Source organism: Nilaparvata lugens, chromosome 2, assembly GCF_014356525.2.
Source record: "Nilaparvata lugens isolate BPH chromosome 2, ASM1435652v1, whole genome shotgun sequence".
In the NCBI taxonomy this organism is placed as follows: Eukaryota; Metazoa; Arthropoda; class Insecta; order Hemiptera; family Delphacidae; genus Nilaparvata; species Nilaparvata lugens.
In genome coordinates this window covers 6305911-6322785 of record NC_052505.1, presented here as the reverse complement: position 1 = coordinate 6322785, position 16875 = coordinate 6305911, and positions in this window count along the sequence as shown.

Here is a 16875-nt window from a genome sequence, read left to right as displayed (position 1 = left end):
TGCCACTTTAGTCCAGGCAACGAATGCTCAAATAAAGGTATAGAGGGAAAAGTTTGGAACACAATTTTCAACTTCACAGCTCTGTTGAGGATAGTTAGAGGATTAACATATCAAAAGTCCTCACCCCTACCCCCTGTGCTGAAGGGGTGGGGGTGGTTTGAAAGTACCATTTTTTCATTTTTCGTATATATCACGGAAACTATGCATCTTATGAACATTTGTATTCTCTGCAAAATTGCAGCTCACGAAATTACCAAAAAGTTTTGTCCCCTAACATTTTTTCCATATTTCTCATAGTTTCTGAGATATCCGCCCTTAAAGGTAAGAATTTTTTTGAAAAAACCCTTCTGCCTTCAATTTTTTCATCTTCTTGGCCTTTTGATTTTTGAACGATCGATGAAAAAAATCCGTGCTGATTATGAACTGATAGAGCATCAAATTATCTTCAATTTGATGTATATTTTCACTATTTTACGCATTTCCCTACGACTTTTGCAGCAATTTTAGTGTTGAGAGTGATATTTTCTGTTCAGCAACAATAGATCAGTTGACAATGAAATTTAAAGGGAATGTTAGGAACACAATTTCCGACTGCATCATTTTGAAACATTTTATTATTATTCAACGATACATTGCTATCTAGTCTAGGGACTAATGAGCAACATTTTTCTGTCCTATAATACTAATAAATGATCCATACATGAGAATCCTCCATAGGGTCTCCTATCCAAATTCTAATATTATACTACACAGGTGGGTTTCACTCATTTCCACTGCTCTGCTTTTCACTGGACACAAGACACTTGAATCAGCTATCAGCAATAGACCAGTTCAAATGGCTTCTTCCTTTTCAGCCTCCTCACCAATCCTTCGTTTTCCAGCTGGATTGCTTCGATGATGTCGTGTTGGTGGAGTGTTTCTCTGCATGCCTCTGGATTTCGCTGCATACCAGGTCGACTTGCAGGTCTCTGTGTAGGTCGCTGTTTCTGACGTACCAAGGAGCATCAGCAATGTTTCTCAGCACTTTGTTTTGGAAGCGTTTTTGATATGCTCACCTCCAAACTAGTCTCAACAAAGCTGCTAAGTCGAAAATTGTGTTCCTAACATTCCCTTCAAATTTCATTGTCAACTGATCTATTGTTGCTGAACAGAAAATTTCACTCTCAACACTAAAATTGCTGCAACAGTCGTAGGGAAATGCGTAGAATAGTGAAAAAATACATCAAATTGAAGATAATTTGATGCTCTATCAGCTCATAATCAGCACGGATTTTTTTCATCAATCGTTCAAAAATTATAAGGCCAAAAAGATGAAAAAATTGAAGGCAGAAGGGTTTTTTCAAAAAATGCCCTTCAAGGGCGGATATCTCAGAAACTATGAGAGATATGGGAAGAATGTAAGAGACAAAACTTTTTGGTAATTTTGTAAGCTTCAATTTTGTAAAGAATACAAATGTTCATAAGATGCATAGTTTCCGTGATATATACGAAAAACGAAAAAATGGTAATTTCAAACCAGCCCCACCCCTTTAGCACAGGGAGTAGGGGTGAGGACTTTTGATATGTAAATCCTCTAACTTTCCTTAAAAGAGCTGTGAAATTGAAAATTGTGTTCCAAACTTTTCCCTCTATAATCTTTCGTTGACTGGACTACTTGGAATGTTAGTGCATTGCTGAATGCATCAGTCAATCTTGAAAATGATGTGTTCTATTTGACACATGAATGTATTCATACATGAATCTATTACAGTTTCAAATAGCTCAAAATAACTCAAATTGTACTTTTTTCAAAGTAGAGACATTCTGCTTGAATGAGGGATTATGAATTAATCAGTTTGTAACAGCTGTGCCTAGTTGAAAGTTGTGTGTATATTTTTGGCTTCAAAATTTTTTGAAATAACTTGATTTATTCAAAGTGCGGTGATATTAAGTGAAAAATTTGACTATAATTTGGTATTTTAATCATTCTAAATTCAAAATTTCTAGCTAATATATATATTCTTGGACAGAACTTTGAACTTTAAATTTCCTCAGTAAGAACATAACCTACTTTTTCGGACATTATTTATCAAAATTTGGGAACAGAATAGTTTTGGGCTATGCCTGTTGTTCTATCCCGATCATATTCATATGATTTGTAATTATATCAACGAATAAATTTGCATCTGAAACAAATCTGTCTGTTTCATCGAATGAGTTCATGTGAAATTATAGTTATTGCAGTAAGTACGATATATAAACTGGGGTGATCAAATCGGGTTCAATTGAGCTCTAATCGAAATCACAAATTATAATAATTTCGGTCTGATAGGAATATCCTAATTCTGTTACAAGAACATCCAATTGAAATTGGTCATTGTCTATCATTTCAAAACCTCCTCTAGTTTGAAATGTTTACGACTTGGAAGGAAAAATAGTCTTCCATTTAAATAATATTCCATGGAAATATGAAATGAGACAATTGAAAACTTAAAAATCTGGTGTGGTGCACTCACACAACTTTCCTTGCCGTTATGAAAATTTATCACCTGACGCTAGTGTTCTCGCGCATCTCAAATCTACTATTCAAAGATTATGAGACAGCTAACAATAACGCTGGAGACACACGAGGTCTGCTGTCTCTTCGTAGTGAATGATTTAATAGAACCAACAGTTGCCAACAGTTTGCAATTTAATAATCACATTTTCTCGAATTTCAAGCTTATTTTCAATTTTAGGCAAAAATGTTACTGGACATTAATTGCAGAGATTTTCATGCTTAATCTTTTCCACTTGATATTTTTTGTTTGAACTGTATATGAAGGCTGATAATTGAGAATCTAAAATCAAACTTTGCATAGATGGGGCGGAGCTCCTGAAATTTTTACAGATATGAGACTCGTTGCAGTTGATAGAGCTTATCAATGACTATTTCAGGTATGAATTTGATCAAAATCGTTGGAGCCGTTTTCGAGAAAATCGCGAAAAACCCTGTTTTTGACAACATTTTCGCCATTTTAGCCGCCATCTTGGATTGAATTTGATCGAAATTGTTCGTGTCGGATCCTTATAGTGTAAGGACCATACGTTCCAAATTTCAAGTCATTCCGTTAACTGGGAGATGAGATATCGTGTACACAGACGCACATACACTCATAAGGTGCGTACAGACTTTCGCTCTGCTCCGCAACCGAACGTCACTCCAGCAGAACGATTGATGATCGACCGGCGAGCAAGAGTCGTTCGACCGGGGAACGCGAGAAGATCTTAAGGTGCGTACAGATATACGCGCCGCGAACATGAGCAATTCACTTTTAATCAGCTGATTATATCTGTATTTTTACAGAAACGGTAAGATATAGATATACAAAGCTTGGCATCAGCTGATTAAAAGTGAATTGCTCATGTTCGCTGCGCGTAAATCTGTACGCACCTTAACATCTTCCATAACGTTCATGATGGGTGCGTGGGCGGTGCGACTGTGGTTCGATGGTGGTACGAGGGCGGTACGAGGGAGGAGCGTGCTAAGTGCTGGTTGGAAGCGCGAATATGTGTACGCAGCTTTAGACACACACACACACACACACCTTGAAACGTATAGAAATTTAGAAATTGAGGTAACTTAATTTTTTTCGGAAAGCAATACTTTCCTTACCTATGGTAATAGAGCAAGGAAAGTAAAAATCAGTATTGATTTTGGAAATGGAAAGAAGACTGTTCAGTGTTGATAAATTTTCTCATTTACAGAATGTCATCATTCACACTAACAAGAAATCATCCTGGTATTCAAGAGTTAGGGAAATTGAACATTCGAAATGGTACTACAGTAGAACCTCTCTAATTCGTAGTTTACTGGACCAAGCTTCTACTACGAGTTATAGAGGCTACGGTTGAGAAGGAAGTGTCTGATGAGGAGGAGGGGGTGGACAAGAAGGAGGACGCTGATAATATTATTATGGATGGAGATGAAGAAAGCATCGAATAACTGATGCTAAAGATTTAATGAGCGTATGATTGCATATATTATGGTATATGTATTATGGTATAGGCCTATTATATTTTCTTTCCATAAATGGAAAATAGTATAAAAGTGAGTGATATTATAAGCTCTAAATTATTATAATATTCAAAAAATCTTGACACTTTTCCAATACTTTGAATGTATTATATATGTTCTGTAAATAAAATATAAATCTCAGTACCCTTTCAAATTATTTTATCACAACATGTCTCGGACATTAATGCCATTTTCAATGAAAATGACATTTCTAATAATTATTGTTATTTTCATTGTCCGAAACATGTTGTGATAAAATAATTTAAAAGGGTACTGAGATTTGTATTTTATTTATATAAAAGCAATCCTAAAGAAAAAAGACTATATATGTTCTGAATTAATAGATTTGTAAATATTCAATCAGTATGGAATTCATTTCCGGTAGACTAGCGTACAACACTACGTTCACAAACCGATTTAAGAATTCATTATGATGACGTCCAATACTTAATTGAATTGAATACTATGTCAATAGACAATAATTCCGTCTGGTAGTTATGTATGCGATTTCCGGTTGATGACCTTATGTCTGGAGAATTAGCGATAGCTTAGTACACTGTAAATATCTTCTCCTTCTAAAATGTACAAAAAAATACGAATTAGATTAGATTAGAGTTATTTATTTATGTATGTTACAATATTTATTAAGAATTGTAAAGAGTTGTCACAGACAAAACTACGAATTATAGAGGCCTAAGATAAGTGAGAGCTCTTTTTTATTATGAATTATCGAGGGGAACGAAATACAGTAAATTGCTTTACTTCGAATTATAGAAGTCCGAATTATCGAGGTTTTACTGTGTAAGAATTCTATAATTTTGTGGTTTTAAGTGAAATTTTTAATATTTTTTGTGATTGTGAAGGGAGATTTTTGTTTGGATTTGTATCTTGAAATCAATTAATGTGATAAATTCAAAAAAATGTAGTAGATTCATTTTTTTGGACTCAAAATAGAGTGTGAATTAAGTTATCATTTACATAACCTTTAGTCTGTGTATTTCAAATTAAGGTTCAGAACAGTTTTGGGCGAATGCCTGTTGTTTTTACCTTAATTGTATTTGTATATGAATAAATAAATAATATTTTCCAAAGCTGCGCGATGCTTGGTACTTGCTGGTACGAGTGAGCATCAGGAAATTGTGAAGCTATCTACAGTGTTGTGAGATATCAGCTAATAAAGTAGAGTACACGACATCTCACTGAAATACTGGAGCATTGTTCCATTCAGAGTAGGTGGGTGTTGGGATCTTTTTCACGGTATTTGAATTCGAAAGCGTCTAACTCAGCTGAGGCCCCTGGGGTAACCGAGGGTGTAATTCGAAACTACTGAGTGGTACACACATTTATGTTACATTGTTCTTAATTGTTTATCTTGGGCTATGATATTGGAAAGGTAGCTGAGATTGCATCGTAGTTGTCCAGTGCAGCATAGGATTCGTGTTAGCATATAATAGACTGTAAATTTCTCTGGGAGGACAAATGGAAGTGATGAAATATTTTTTCGAGTTGTGTTGGGGGTAGGTGTGAATAATGGCTGAGTTCGGAGGAACACCCAGGCTAGGATGCCCCGGGCACAGAGGGGTCCAGCCTTGATTGCCCCAAGTCCTCAAGCGTGACTGTGGCTCTGTAATTATCCACCAGCTCCTATTAGCTGAAGCGTGTTCGAATGTAATTATTGATTTTATGGTTATCAGCCGCGTCTGTTTATTTATTTTCGAACAACGACGCTTCCATCCTACCGGCCTCATGTCATGTTCGGCGTGATTTTCGCCACGACAATGTCGACAAAGATTGGAAACACACAAAAGCCAACGTCGATAATCGATCATAATTTATGACCGCACAATTCGCCAGAAAGGGGTAGCGGTGTGTCAGAGTGTTGTTTGAAGATTTATTGCTCGGTTACCGTTATCTTTTTGTGAGAGGTGCGTTGCCTATGCAAATATGTGATGTTCTCATTAATTGAAAAACCGACATGTCAAGAATTCGTTATTAGAGTCATACATCATTCGAATTCATTAAGTTCACCAACAACATTGGTGAAACATGTTCGTGTATTTAGAAAAATAAACAAACCGCTATTATTTGTTTCCAGTAGGTGAGGTAAGGTCCCACAACATAACTGATCAGGTAACAAGGAAACCTCAAGTTACTCTTCAAGTGAAGATTCGTAACTCGCTATTTCCATTTTCAAGAATATCCTGAAGGTACAGCTTCAATCTTCAATATTTTACCGAGGAAGAGTACAGAGAAAATTATTTCAAGCTAATAATTATTATTGTATGGCAACATAATTCATTTGAGATGTAGCAAAAATAAAATAAGATAACAATTTGGTGCTGAAGTGATTTTGATCTGAGAAAAGGTGATGGTTGTCGGAAATAGAAAAAAGCATAATATTGAGTACTGTCATTATCATTCTTTCTCAATCAGCACAAATCGTAATTGTGATGTAATAGAAGTGAAATTCTCCTGAATAGCTGACAATTGACAGGATAGAAAATGTCCATCGTTGAAGTGCAAAATGGCACAGGGAAACGGTTTTGAATAATGTCATTACCACGAATTAATTCATAACGTGTATAGGAGTGTATAGTTCATATTCTGTTGAACGTGTATGTGTTCATATATATATGTAAGTGCCAGGATAGGATATCCTCCCTTGGATACGTTGTCAAATGCTGTCAAAATATTCTCTTTGCGGCAGTTACATCACTGATTTTATAAAATGTCCTCACCGATATTGCACGTTCCACGCCCATCTCATGATTACTGCACGGCAATTTTGCAAAATTTCGAACAACTGCTGACTCTGCTAAATGTAAAATTAATCTCGTTTTCCTGCGCCACTGTATAATATTTTCCATGTGTTATTCAATTTGATTTTTACGGTACTATTTGAATGTTGGAAGGGGATTTGATTATACAATACATTATTCAATGGAATTTTGATTGATTAACATTTATAATGTAACAGTCAATATTGATTGAAGAATTCTTTAATTGGATTTCCCTAATTTGGGTATACTAATCCTTCCACCTCTCTTCATTTATTCCAATCCAATTCACGTCAAGGAAAACTCAGAAACATTTTCCATTCATGAAGACTTCCATGCATAAAATACCAGGAACAGTAGAAACATTGTAGCACCACAAATAAGACTTACTAAAACTATGAGAAGCCATACTTACCAGCAGTATATACTGTATAATAAACTGTAGCCTGATGGTTCATAAAATGAATCTTGAATCTTGATTCTTGAAACCTAGTGTGGCATTGACACCTGACAATCAAATTCACAACCCTATAAAAGTATATAGCACACTATAGCACCTTACAGTGCTATACATAAGCTTACGTTACCCTACTACCTTTGACTATAGAAAGAAGCTACTTTCTATAGTCAAAGCTACTACCTACTTTATTTCGTTCGATACTTACAAGTCATAATGAAAATAAAGGAGAGTGCAAATAGAAAACATTAAAAAATATAGAAAAGATCAAATTATATGATTTAGAAAGTGTTTAAGATGAAAAATAATAGAAAGCATTAAGTATATTAGGTATATCAACATTAGGTATATAGTATATTAGGTATATAGTTTTACATACATTGAGCACGTCACGTGCTGATGCGGAAGCCAAGAGACGTTTGAAACATGAGACATTGATTTTGGTTTCCAACTTTTAAGTAGAGTATTATAATTATCTACGTTTTCAGGAGGCTTTGGGCAGGAACGGTCAAGAGAAATGCAAGTTCCAATTCGAGAGTATTTGAGAATTTATTGAAATTCAATGATTATTGAAGAAAAAGAAGAAGAAAAGGAAGAAGAAAAGGAAGAAGAAGAAGAAGAAGAAGAAGGAGGAGAGGAAGAAGAAACAGAGCAAAGCAAGAAGCAATCAGCGATCAGCAGGTGGACGATCAATCAAAGCAGTGACGTGGCTGGCTGCACTTCCATCCACCCACTTGCCTCCTCCACGCTGCAACTTTTTCTACATCCCCGCGCAAAGACAATGAGACTGTTACCTTTTCTTGTAGCAGAAGAAACACAGCTATGGCTCTCCGCAGTCAGCTGCCATCATCTATTATTTACGCGATCGCTTCTGTATTCTATTGTATTGTCATGAGCACGTTTTTAATAACGTCCGCAGATAAAGAACGAACGACTTTGAATTATATCATCGGTCCATATAAGCGCCGACTAGACAATGTCCTTTGGCAGCTCGTAGATCTTCGCTTATGAAGAAATCGAGATTTATCATCCATCGATCCACCCATCAAAATCGATACATCCGCAGATGGACACCGAACATTTCCAAGATGGCGGAAAAGTCCGACCAGAATATGATTCGGTTCAACGTCTTTTTATTTCTGATATGGTGTTGCTTTTTTGAAATTTTATGATCGTGGGATAATCTACCATCCACTGCATTGCAGAATTGCTGTGTATCTGTTTATTCTCGATGCGTATCGATTGCATTACCAAGACTCAAGAGAAATAACAAGCAAACGTACAGTATGTTATACTTTCGATCAGGAATCCATTAAAATTAATAGGGGTTTTTATATTGTTGAATGTTGTATGGTGAGAACCGAATGTCTACTAACCTTCATTCCATGGAATCCCTTGGAAACGATTGAGTGAATTCTCAAGAGTCACTATTATAATTATTGATAAAACAACAAGAAGATAATGGATGAGAAAAGCTCAAATGGATTAGAAAATTGCTCAAAAGCTATTGACTGTTTTAAAAGATAGATTTTTTAACTGAACAATCAAGTTGAAAATCACCTTAAACCAGAGAGTATAGAATGTAATGACATTCTAAACGTACTGCCTTGAACAATGAGCGATTAGCCGAAATATTAGGATAGTTCTAAATAAATCGCTCAACGCATCCATAATATTTGTATATGTCTTTTTTAAAATAAAACACAGATTTATAGATTTATTGCAAACATATTCCCAATTACCTTCTTGGCGAAAGATTCATGGTCAATATTGTTAAATTCAGTGAATAATTCACTGTAGAGAATGAAATTTGAATTCAAATTATGATTTGCTACTAATCGGGGTACTTGACCATCAATCCATCAAAAACATAATTTTCCTTGATCGCGTCGTTTCATGTAAGACCACATGGAAATCAACTCCAACAGCGAAATATTTTATTGGTCATAAATTACAAGGAGTATGATAATTTACCATAAATACCTAAGTTGTTGCAAATGCAACGTCAACAGGCTTCGGGATGAAATTCACTTGTATTAAGTCGAATTAAGAAAGCTATGGTAGTAATCTGGTGTCTACCAACAAAATAAAACATAAATCTGGGAGATTAATGCTGAAATACGACACATTCAAACCATAATTTTTCAATAATTTGTAAGAATGAGTTACCTTCAGAGTTATGGTTCAAATTCAATTTTCAATTTTCAAATTTAAATTTAATCAAGCTCATGATTGAATAAATATTCTATATTTATTTTCAAGGGCCATGAGAAGTTCTGCTCTGCCAGCTACTTTTTTGTTCCTGTAACGATTTTTGCATAGATTATCTAAATTTATAGGTGGAATTTGTTTAAATTTTCATATATTCATTATTAATTCACCAAAATTCATGTATGTAGCTTGTTTATTGTTCGAAGTATAAATTGGGATATTGATGATATAAAATAATATGATGTAAAATACTGACCTACCGCAGCCAAAAAACGAATTTGTTATGTATATTCTCTTGTAAAACACCGTGAATCTCAAGCTACCAAAATCTCAATTGTATTGTTTGAAAATCAACACTTCACTTGAATTTGTACAGTGATGACAAGTGGTTTAGATTGTTCCACCTGTATTTTTGAATCAATTTCTCCATTTCCAATAAGTTTTATGAAAAGTAACTCTGTGAACCCTAAACTTTGTTCTTTGTGCAAACCACATCAAAATGTCTTAACGTGCATACAGATTTACGCGCCGCGAACATGAGCAATTCACTTTTAATCAGCTGATGCCAAACTTTTTATAACTGTATCTTACCGTTTCTGTAAAAATACAGATATAGTCAGCTGATTAAAAGTGAATTGCTCATGTTCGCGGCGCGTATATCTGTACGCACTTTTACACTGGATGTCGTAGGTTCAGCCGTTCAAATTTTATATTACAATGAAACTATTCTATAGTGTTCAACATTCGAATATTGATAACTAACATATTAGTAAGGTCAAAGAAACAAATATGCTACTTATATGTCATTACAATGATCTATTCATTGTAGATGATACATGAAAAAAGTTATCTGGAAGTCGATAATGAATATTTGAAGCAAACACTGACCACAACAAAGTAAGGACTCCCAGCTCACGATACTTGGATAGATAGCGGCCTGACTTTCCCCCAAACATTATCTCGTTCATCACTAGAATAGGCAACTGGGAACACAGTACGTGGGCTGGAGTACTCTGGCCGCAGGGTATAGATTGACCATGTAAATTCTTTTCGAAAATGAGAGATACACGAACGCCTATTTACGGTGAGGAATTGAGCTCATAAATCTAACACAGACAAGCAAATAGAGCAGGAAATTACCCTCATCTCGTTCGTTTGCTGCCCCCTCAATTTATTCTCGCCATCTTTGTCTAGGTTTCTCTTTTCGGCCTCTTTTAGCTAGATTCATAGCGCGTAGATATTTAATTAAATTATTCGCATGTTTTAAATTCGTTGTGACGCGTCGGGCTGATAACGCAGCCGCTTCATTGTTCTTGAGCACCAGACGTGCATTAATCATTCTATCTGCCAGTCTGTATCTCACTGGCATAGTCGCCACCCACTCAATGTCTCATCGTAATCTGGGCGGGCACGTGAAACAAAAACAGAGAAAGAGAGAGGCTCTCTCAAGTGAGTGAGAAGAGTAAGGGTAAGAATGAAATATTTACTGTAATAAGAAAGTACCGAAAAGGAGACAAACCTATTATTTCTCAGAATTTTCTCCGCATTCACTTCTCCAGAAAACAATAATATCTGAATCCGCTAATCTAAACTATTCTCCGTTATTTCACCCTTACCGTATTGTTTGCATATTGTTGCCAGCGAGCTGCTGTATTGTGTTTGGTGAGATACATAATACATAATAATAGGAATAAATTCTGTTAAAACAATCGAGTACGCCTATCTCTACGCTCCGGGTGAGTTTACTCCAATATTGCCACTGAAACTGAGTATATCATCGATAATGGATTCAATAGAGCGTATATGGGAGTTGGAAGTACAGGTCTCAGCCACCTGGAGAGATTGCTGGCAGGATATATTTGGATAATGCGAGGGTGCTCCTACCATCCAAGGAGGATTTTATCGATTTTCACTAGTTTCCACTCATAAATCAAGCCAATTCGAAGTGCAATACAACTTTCATCATCCACAGTAGAGTTAAGTACCTTCAATAATCTTGCATATTCTAAGCTCTTGTTTAAGAGAGAAGGTGGAGTGGAGATATCTTTTTATAATTATAGATTTGAGGAACAATGATTAGATACACTGTGATGACCGAAATTCTACTTCAAATCTTTTTCAAGCTCTCATTTCTAATAATGATAGTCCGAGGCACTTATTCTTCCAAAGGGGAATTTTCGGTGATTACTTCAAAGGTGTTGGTAATGAGGTAATGAGGCCTCTTCTACTTTGGGAATAGAATGACTGATTTAGTCCCTGACAGTCGATCAGAAATTCCTCTTGCAGAGTAGGTGCTATTCAATATCACTTCTTGGGAACTGGTATCCCTTTATTATTATTATTATACACTCTGTGACATCTTAAAATTATTGAGACCATAAAATAAAATAAATCTAAGTAATAGAATATATTATTATTGTCAGAGGCTAGGAAGAGTATCAAATGTACCTGATAGCAATGAAGATTACACTTATCAACAGCTGTGACTGAGATAAGAGCACTGTTATATACGGCATATTTTGGAAGAATAGTTAGACTCCGTTACTTATATGAGATTGATTATATTTGTAAAAGAAGGTGAATGTTTTGAGATTGATTTATACTGGAAACTAACCTAGGGATGTCGCTGAAGAATGTATGAGTCAGAAACAAGATTCTTTTACATTTTTCAAAAACCGTAAGATAAAGATAAGGTTTATGAAATTACCACACTGACTTGTTTATTTGTTGAGAGCAAAGTGGAATCATACTTTGAATCAAAACCTTCAGCTTCTACGGTTTTACTGTTTTATAGTCCCACCTCCTGCCTTACATTTTTGTTAAAGATTTATGCCCTTTGATATTCATTGGTTCTCCTTCAAAATTGTATCTTTAACTCTGTATCTATGACTCTGAGAATTAAATGCTTCATTAAATTTACCCTTCAGTAAATCTAATCCACTCCTAACAGAATTAAAATCAATAAACTAAAATGAGTTTGGGAAACGTTTGACTCCACTGGAATATAATCGCTGAGATATGATAAAGAAACATGCGACTTCTTTCCCGTTGAATAGGTGACTCTTTTATTCGACTACCCAAGAATGACATTATTTATGAGAACAAAAATTCATCATCCTATCCATTACCCATGTGGAAGATTATGTGGGTATTAAAATGAAATAGGAAAAATTGGAAACGGGTGTATAGATGAAATAAACATTTTCTCTATCAAGCAAATATAGATATTATCGAAAATTAATAGAAAAAACAAAACAAGATATTGGGAAGTGAGGATATTTAATCCCATCAAAATAAGTTTAATTTTCACGAAAGTCATTGATCTTGAAAAATTTGATATGATGGGTAAAAATTAAATTTAACTATGATGCGTAGTTTACAACTTATGATATCCAATCTTTCGCGAGAGCACATGATCATCAGGTACAGGTATAATTAGATCTGGGTTTTGAAATGAGGCTGTCGATTTCAAATTTCTGAAAAAGTTCACAATGCAATGAATACGTTATCTCAACAACAATACAGGAAAACCGGGACAAAAACAGATCAAGCTCCATGGTGCTGTAAATAATAAAACACAAAATTATAATCATTTAAATAATAAAATAACGATCACCTATCAAAGTTTACCATGAATGATAGTAATGAGCCGCACCTACTCAAGATCATTCCAAGTCAACCTTAGCGAATCATTCCGCTTACTGATCGTAGAATTTATCATTAACGCATCGAAATTACTTCATGCCATTGGAGGATAATTCAAGACACAGAAAGTAAAATAATAACAGCTACTGGTGTTATCATTGATATTGCAACAGGATATTGGGTTTTTAATGAATGGGCAATTCAACAGTAGTGTGAATGGCAGTACTCACGCGATTATGTGGAATTTCATGATGATTTCCATGTTATGACTGTTATATTATGGACAGTTTCAAATAAAATTTTATCGATTATGTGAAGTTTCAAATCGATCTGTGAATACTACAATCCATGCTATTTCACTGTTCATTATAAGGCATTCAATTCAATAATTTACAGTAATAAATTGTTGGGTTTATAGCTGTACTTCGATAATATACAATGAGCCTCGAGAGTAAAAGTGAAAAGAATATAAAATATGGTCTAAAAATATAAATAAAACAATAAAAACTCAGTAGTAAAGCTGAGGTTTCAATTATGTGACAACCTCTAACCTCTGTACAGTGTCATAAATATGTTGTGTATCGATTATACATTAAGAATCGACCTATCGATATAGTCCAGAGATCGATTATCGAAATAGACTAGAGAGGCTAGACAGAAATGTGGTCGGCTAAAAGAAGGTTGTCTCAATAATGTTGTCATGTTCAAGAAGAAATTAATAAATGTTATTGTGCTAAAATGAAGTTTTATTTATAATACCAACAGTTATTACATGGCGCTGCGGACAGGATTACAGATTATACAACGCAATTCTCAACGCAATTATTTATATATATCAATTATTATTTATATAAATATATTAAATATTATTTATAATATTATTATAAATATTATTTATATATATCAAATCAACGCAATTATACAACGCAGATTATACAACATATTACAGATTATAAAACGCATTGCCTCAATTGTTGGACTCCGTTATGTAATGGAATTAAGTTGATGAATTTGGTAATAAAAATAATAATTAGAGATCAAGCAGGTGAGCTGTACGATAAGTGTACCTTTCAAGTGGTTTTAGTTGATAAATGGGCGACCGCACATGATTCTGGAAAAATGATTATCGTTGAAGATTTGTAAATGCCTTTGATCGTCAGTCATGTACATTGAGAGCAGTTTTCATGAGTATCTAAGTGCCCTTCAGCACTGAGTATTTGATCACATTTTGATTACCACATCGAAAGAATTAGTAGGTGAGTTTGGTCAGCTGGTAAAGGTGGAGGTGAAGTAATACTGTACAAAGAAGAGACTGGTCGAGTAAGAGGGATTCAATGAACGTTTTTGGAAAGAAATGAAAAATGAGATCATGAAAGAGGAACTTGATAGACAGAATAAAGAAGAAATGGAAAAGGGGGGAAGAGGAGAGAAGTGAGAATTGGTGTAGAATGAGGGAATATACATGGAAGAACTGTGCTGAAGAAGGAGGGAGGAAGAAACTTGTAGTAATAAGTGAGAAAAATTGAAAGGAGTGTAACAGGCTGGGAAAAGATGAAGCAATAGTTGATGGGAAGGAGAGAAGAGAAGAGGGAGAAAAAGAAGTATCGACAGATTATGAACAATATTAGAAGTAGGATCAGTATAGGAAGGAAAGAGTGTAAAAAGAACTAAAAATGAACAAGAGTGTAGGTAAGAAAATGAAGGGAATTGAAGGGAGAAACTGGATAAAGGAAAATGAAGCAAGGAAAAACTGAGACGAAAACTAACTCTGAGAAACACTGAGGAGGAGATGGAAGAAAGATGTGAAAAAAGGGAGATATATTCAAAGGAAGAGTTTGATCTAGAAAAATGATTGACCAGCAGTAAATTGGTAGAGAGTACAACAATGTTGAAATAGGAAAGGAAAGAACAAAGTGGGTAAAAGGAATGAAAAGCCAGAAATAAGTGAAGAGAAGCAGTAACATCTTTCAGGTGTTAGATTAGATTAGATTAGAGTTATTTATTCATGCATAGGTGTTGAACAAAGAGGAGAGAGGAGGGGGAGAAAGAGGAGGAGAAAGAGGTGGTGGGAGGAGTAGTAGTAGGACGAGGAGGGGGTGTAGGAGAAGGAGGAGGAGAAGAAGAAAAGAAGAAGAAGAAGAAGAAGAAGAAAATTAGAAGAAGAAGAAGAAGAAGAAGAAGAAGAAGAAGAAGAAGAAGAAGAAGAAGAAGAAGAAGAAGAAGAAGAAGAAGAAGAAGAAGAAGAAGAAGAGAAGAAGAAGAAGAAAGAAGAAGAAGGAAAAGAAGAAGAAAAAAAGAAGAGAGATAATTGAATTTTGAAAACGGAGAACAAGGAGAGATTTCTATATTATGAGAAAACAAGATAAGAACAGGGAGCATAAGAATTGATAAAGCACAATATGATATACAGTGCTTAGTGGCAAGTGTAGGAAAAGGATAATAAAAAGAGAGATAGAGTAGGAGAGTATTATGGCTGCAGGTAATGAGATTCGTTTATTTGTTTTACATGGCCGCTGAAAACGAGCTCTAGTTTTGGGACGACAGCGGAGCAGCCTGGAAATTAATCTTACTGGCAGTTGGTCTCAGTAACAGTTACTCTTCTTACATTATAGAGTGGCGGACGCTAATGGAAGCTGTAGAGGAGAGCAGCCCTCAGCTGAGGAGGAAAGGAGAAGTCCTCATCTGAGGAGGAGAGGAGAAGTCCACAGCGTGTGCGGCGGACCACATCAATCATCACAATCCGACTCATTAAGAAAAAGCTCAATTTATATCTATACTATCTACACTACGGCCGCTCAGTGACAAGAACCAGCGCGCCTAATTCTAATTATTATTCGCCAGCAATTAACAGGCATGACGCCGCCATTCATTAATAATTGAAATTGGCCAGGTGAACATTATCAATGAAATGTGAAGTAACCCAGCATCCATAACTGTTGAAAGCAATTCACTATGAATGTCAAACTATCTCCTATTTGATTGGCATTTTAAAAGAATCTGAGTTTGAATTGTAAAATTGTTAGTTGAGCTATTTTTTTTAATATTTAGTTTGAAATATTGAGTTTTACTCAATAGAGATTCGACTTTCCAAGATTTTTTTCAATTTGTAAGATCTGTTGAATTGAGGTTTGTTAATCGTAACCCAAATTAAATACTATACTCAGTAATATAGACATTGTCATTATAATCTCAGAAACAAGATGAAGATTCAAATCATTATTAGTGGAAAGTACGATCCACTTTCCACTCATAATTATCAGAGTTGAATAACGCACTGGCTTTTGGTTGATGATAAATAATCGAGAAAACAGATAATTTGGGTAAATTCTTCATAATTATCCTAGGCTTTGACAGCTCCAGCCTTTTTCGTAGATATTATTCATGTTTCATAAGAAATATGAATATTTTTTCAATCGAAAGTATTATGATAGGTTTCTATTTCTCAAAATTATAATAAATTGATAAAGTGACATAAGGTTCATTGATGCTTTGATGGTACTGTTCAACAAAAGGGGTCACTTTGCTATACGGAAGGCTTAAAGAAATGAATATAGATCTTCCAATCGTCAGCGAATGGTCATCATTGAAGCACTTTGAATGCAGTTATTGTAGATTAACAAATTTCAATTTATCTCAATGGATAACTAAATCTCTCAATGTCCGTCTCAACCATTACACAATGCATTTCAGTTAAATCTGAACCTGAATTTACATTTTCAATGAACATGAAATATAAAAATTACAGTAAA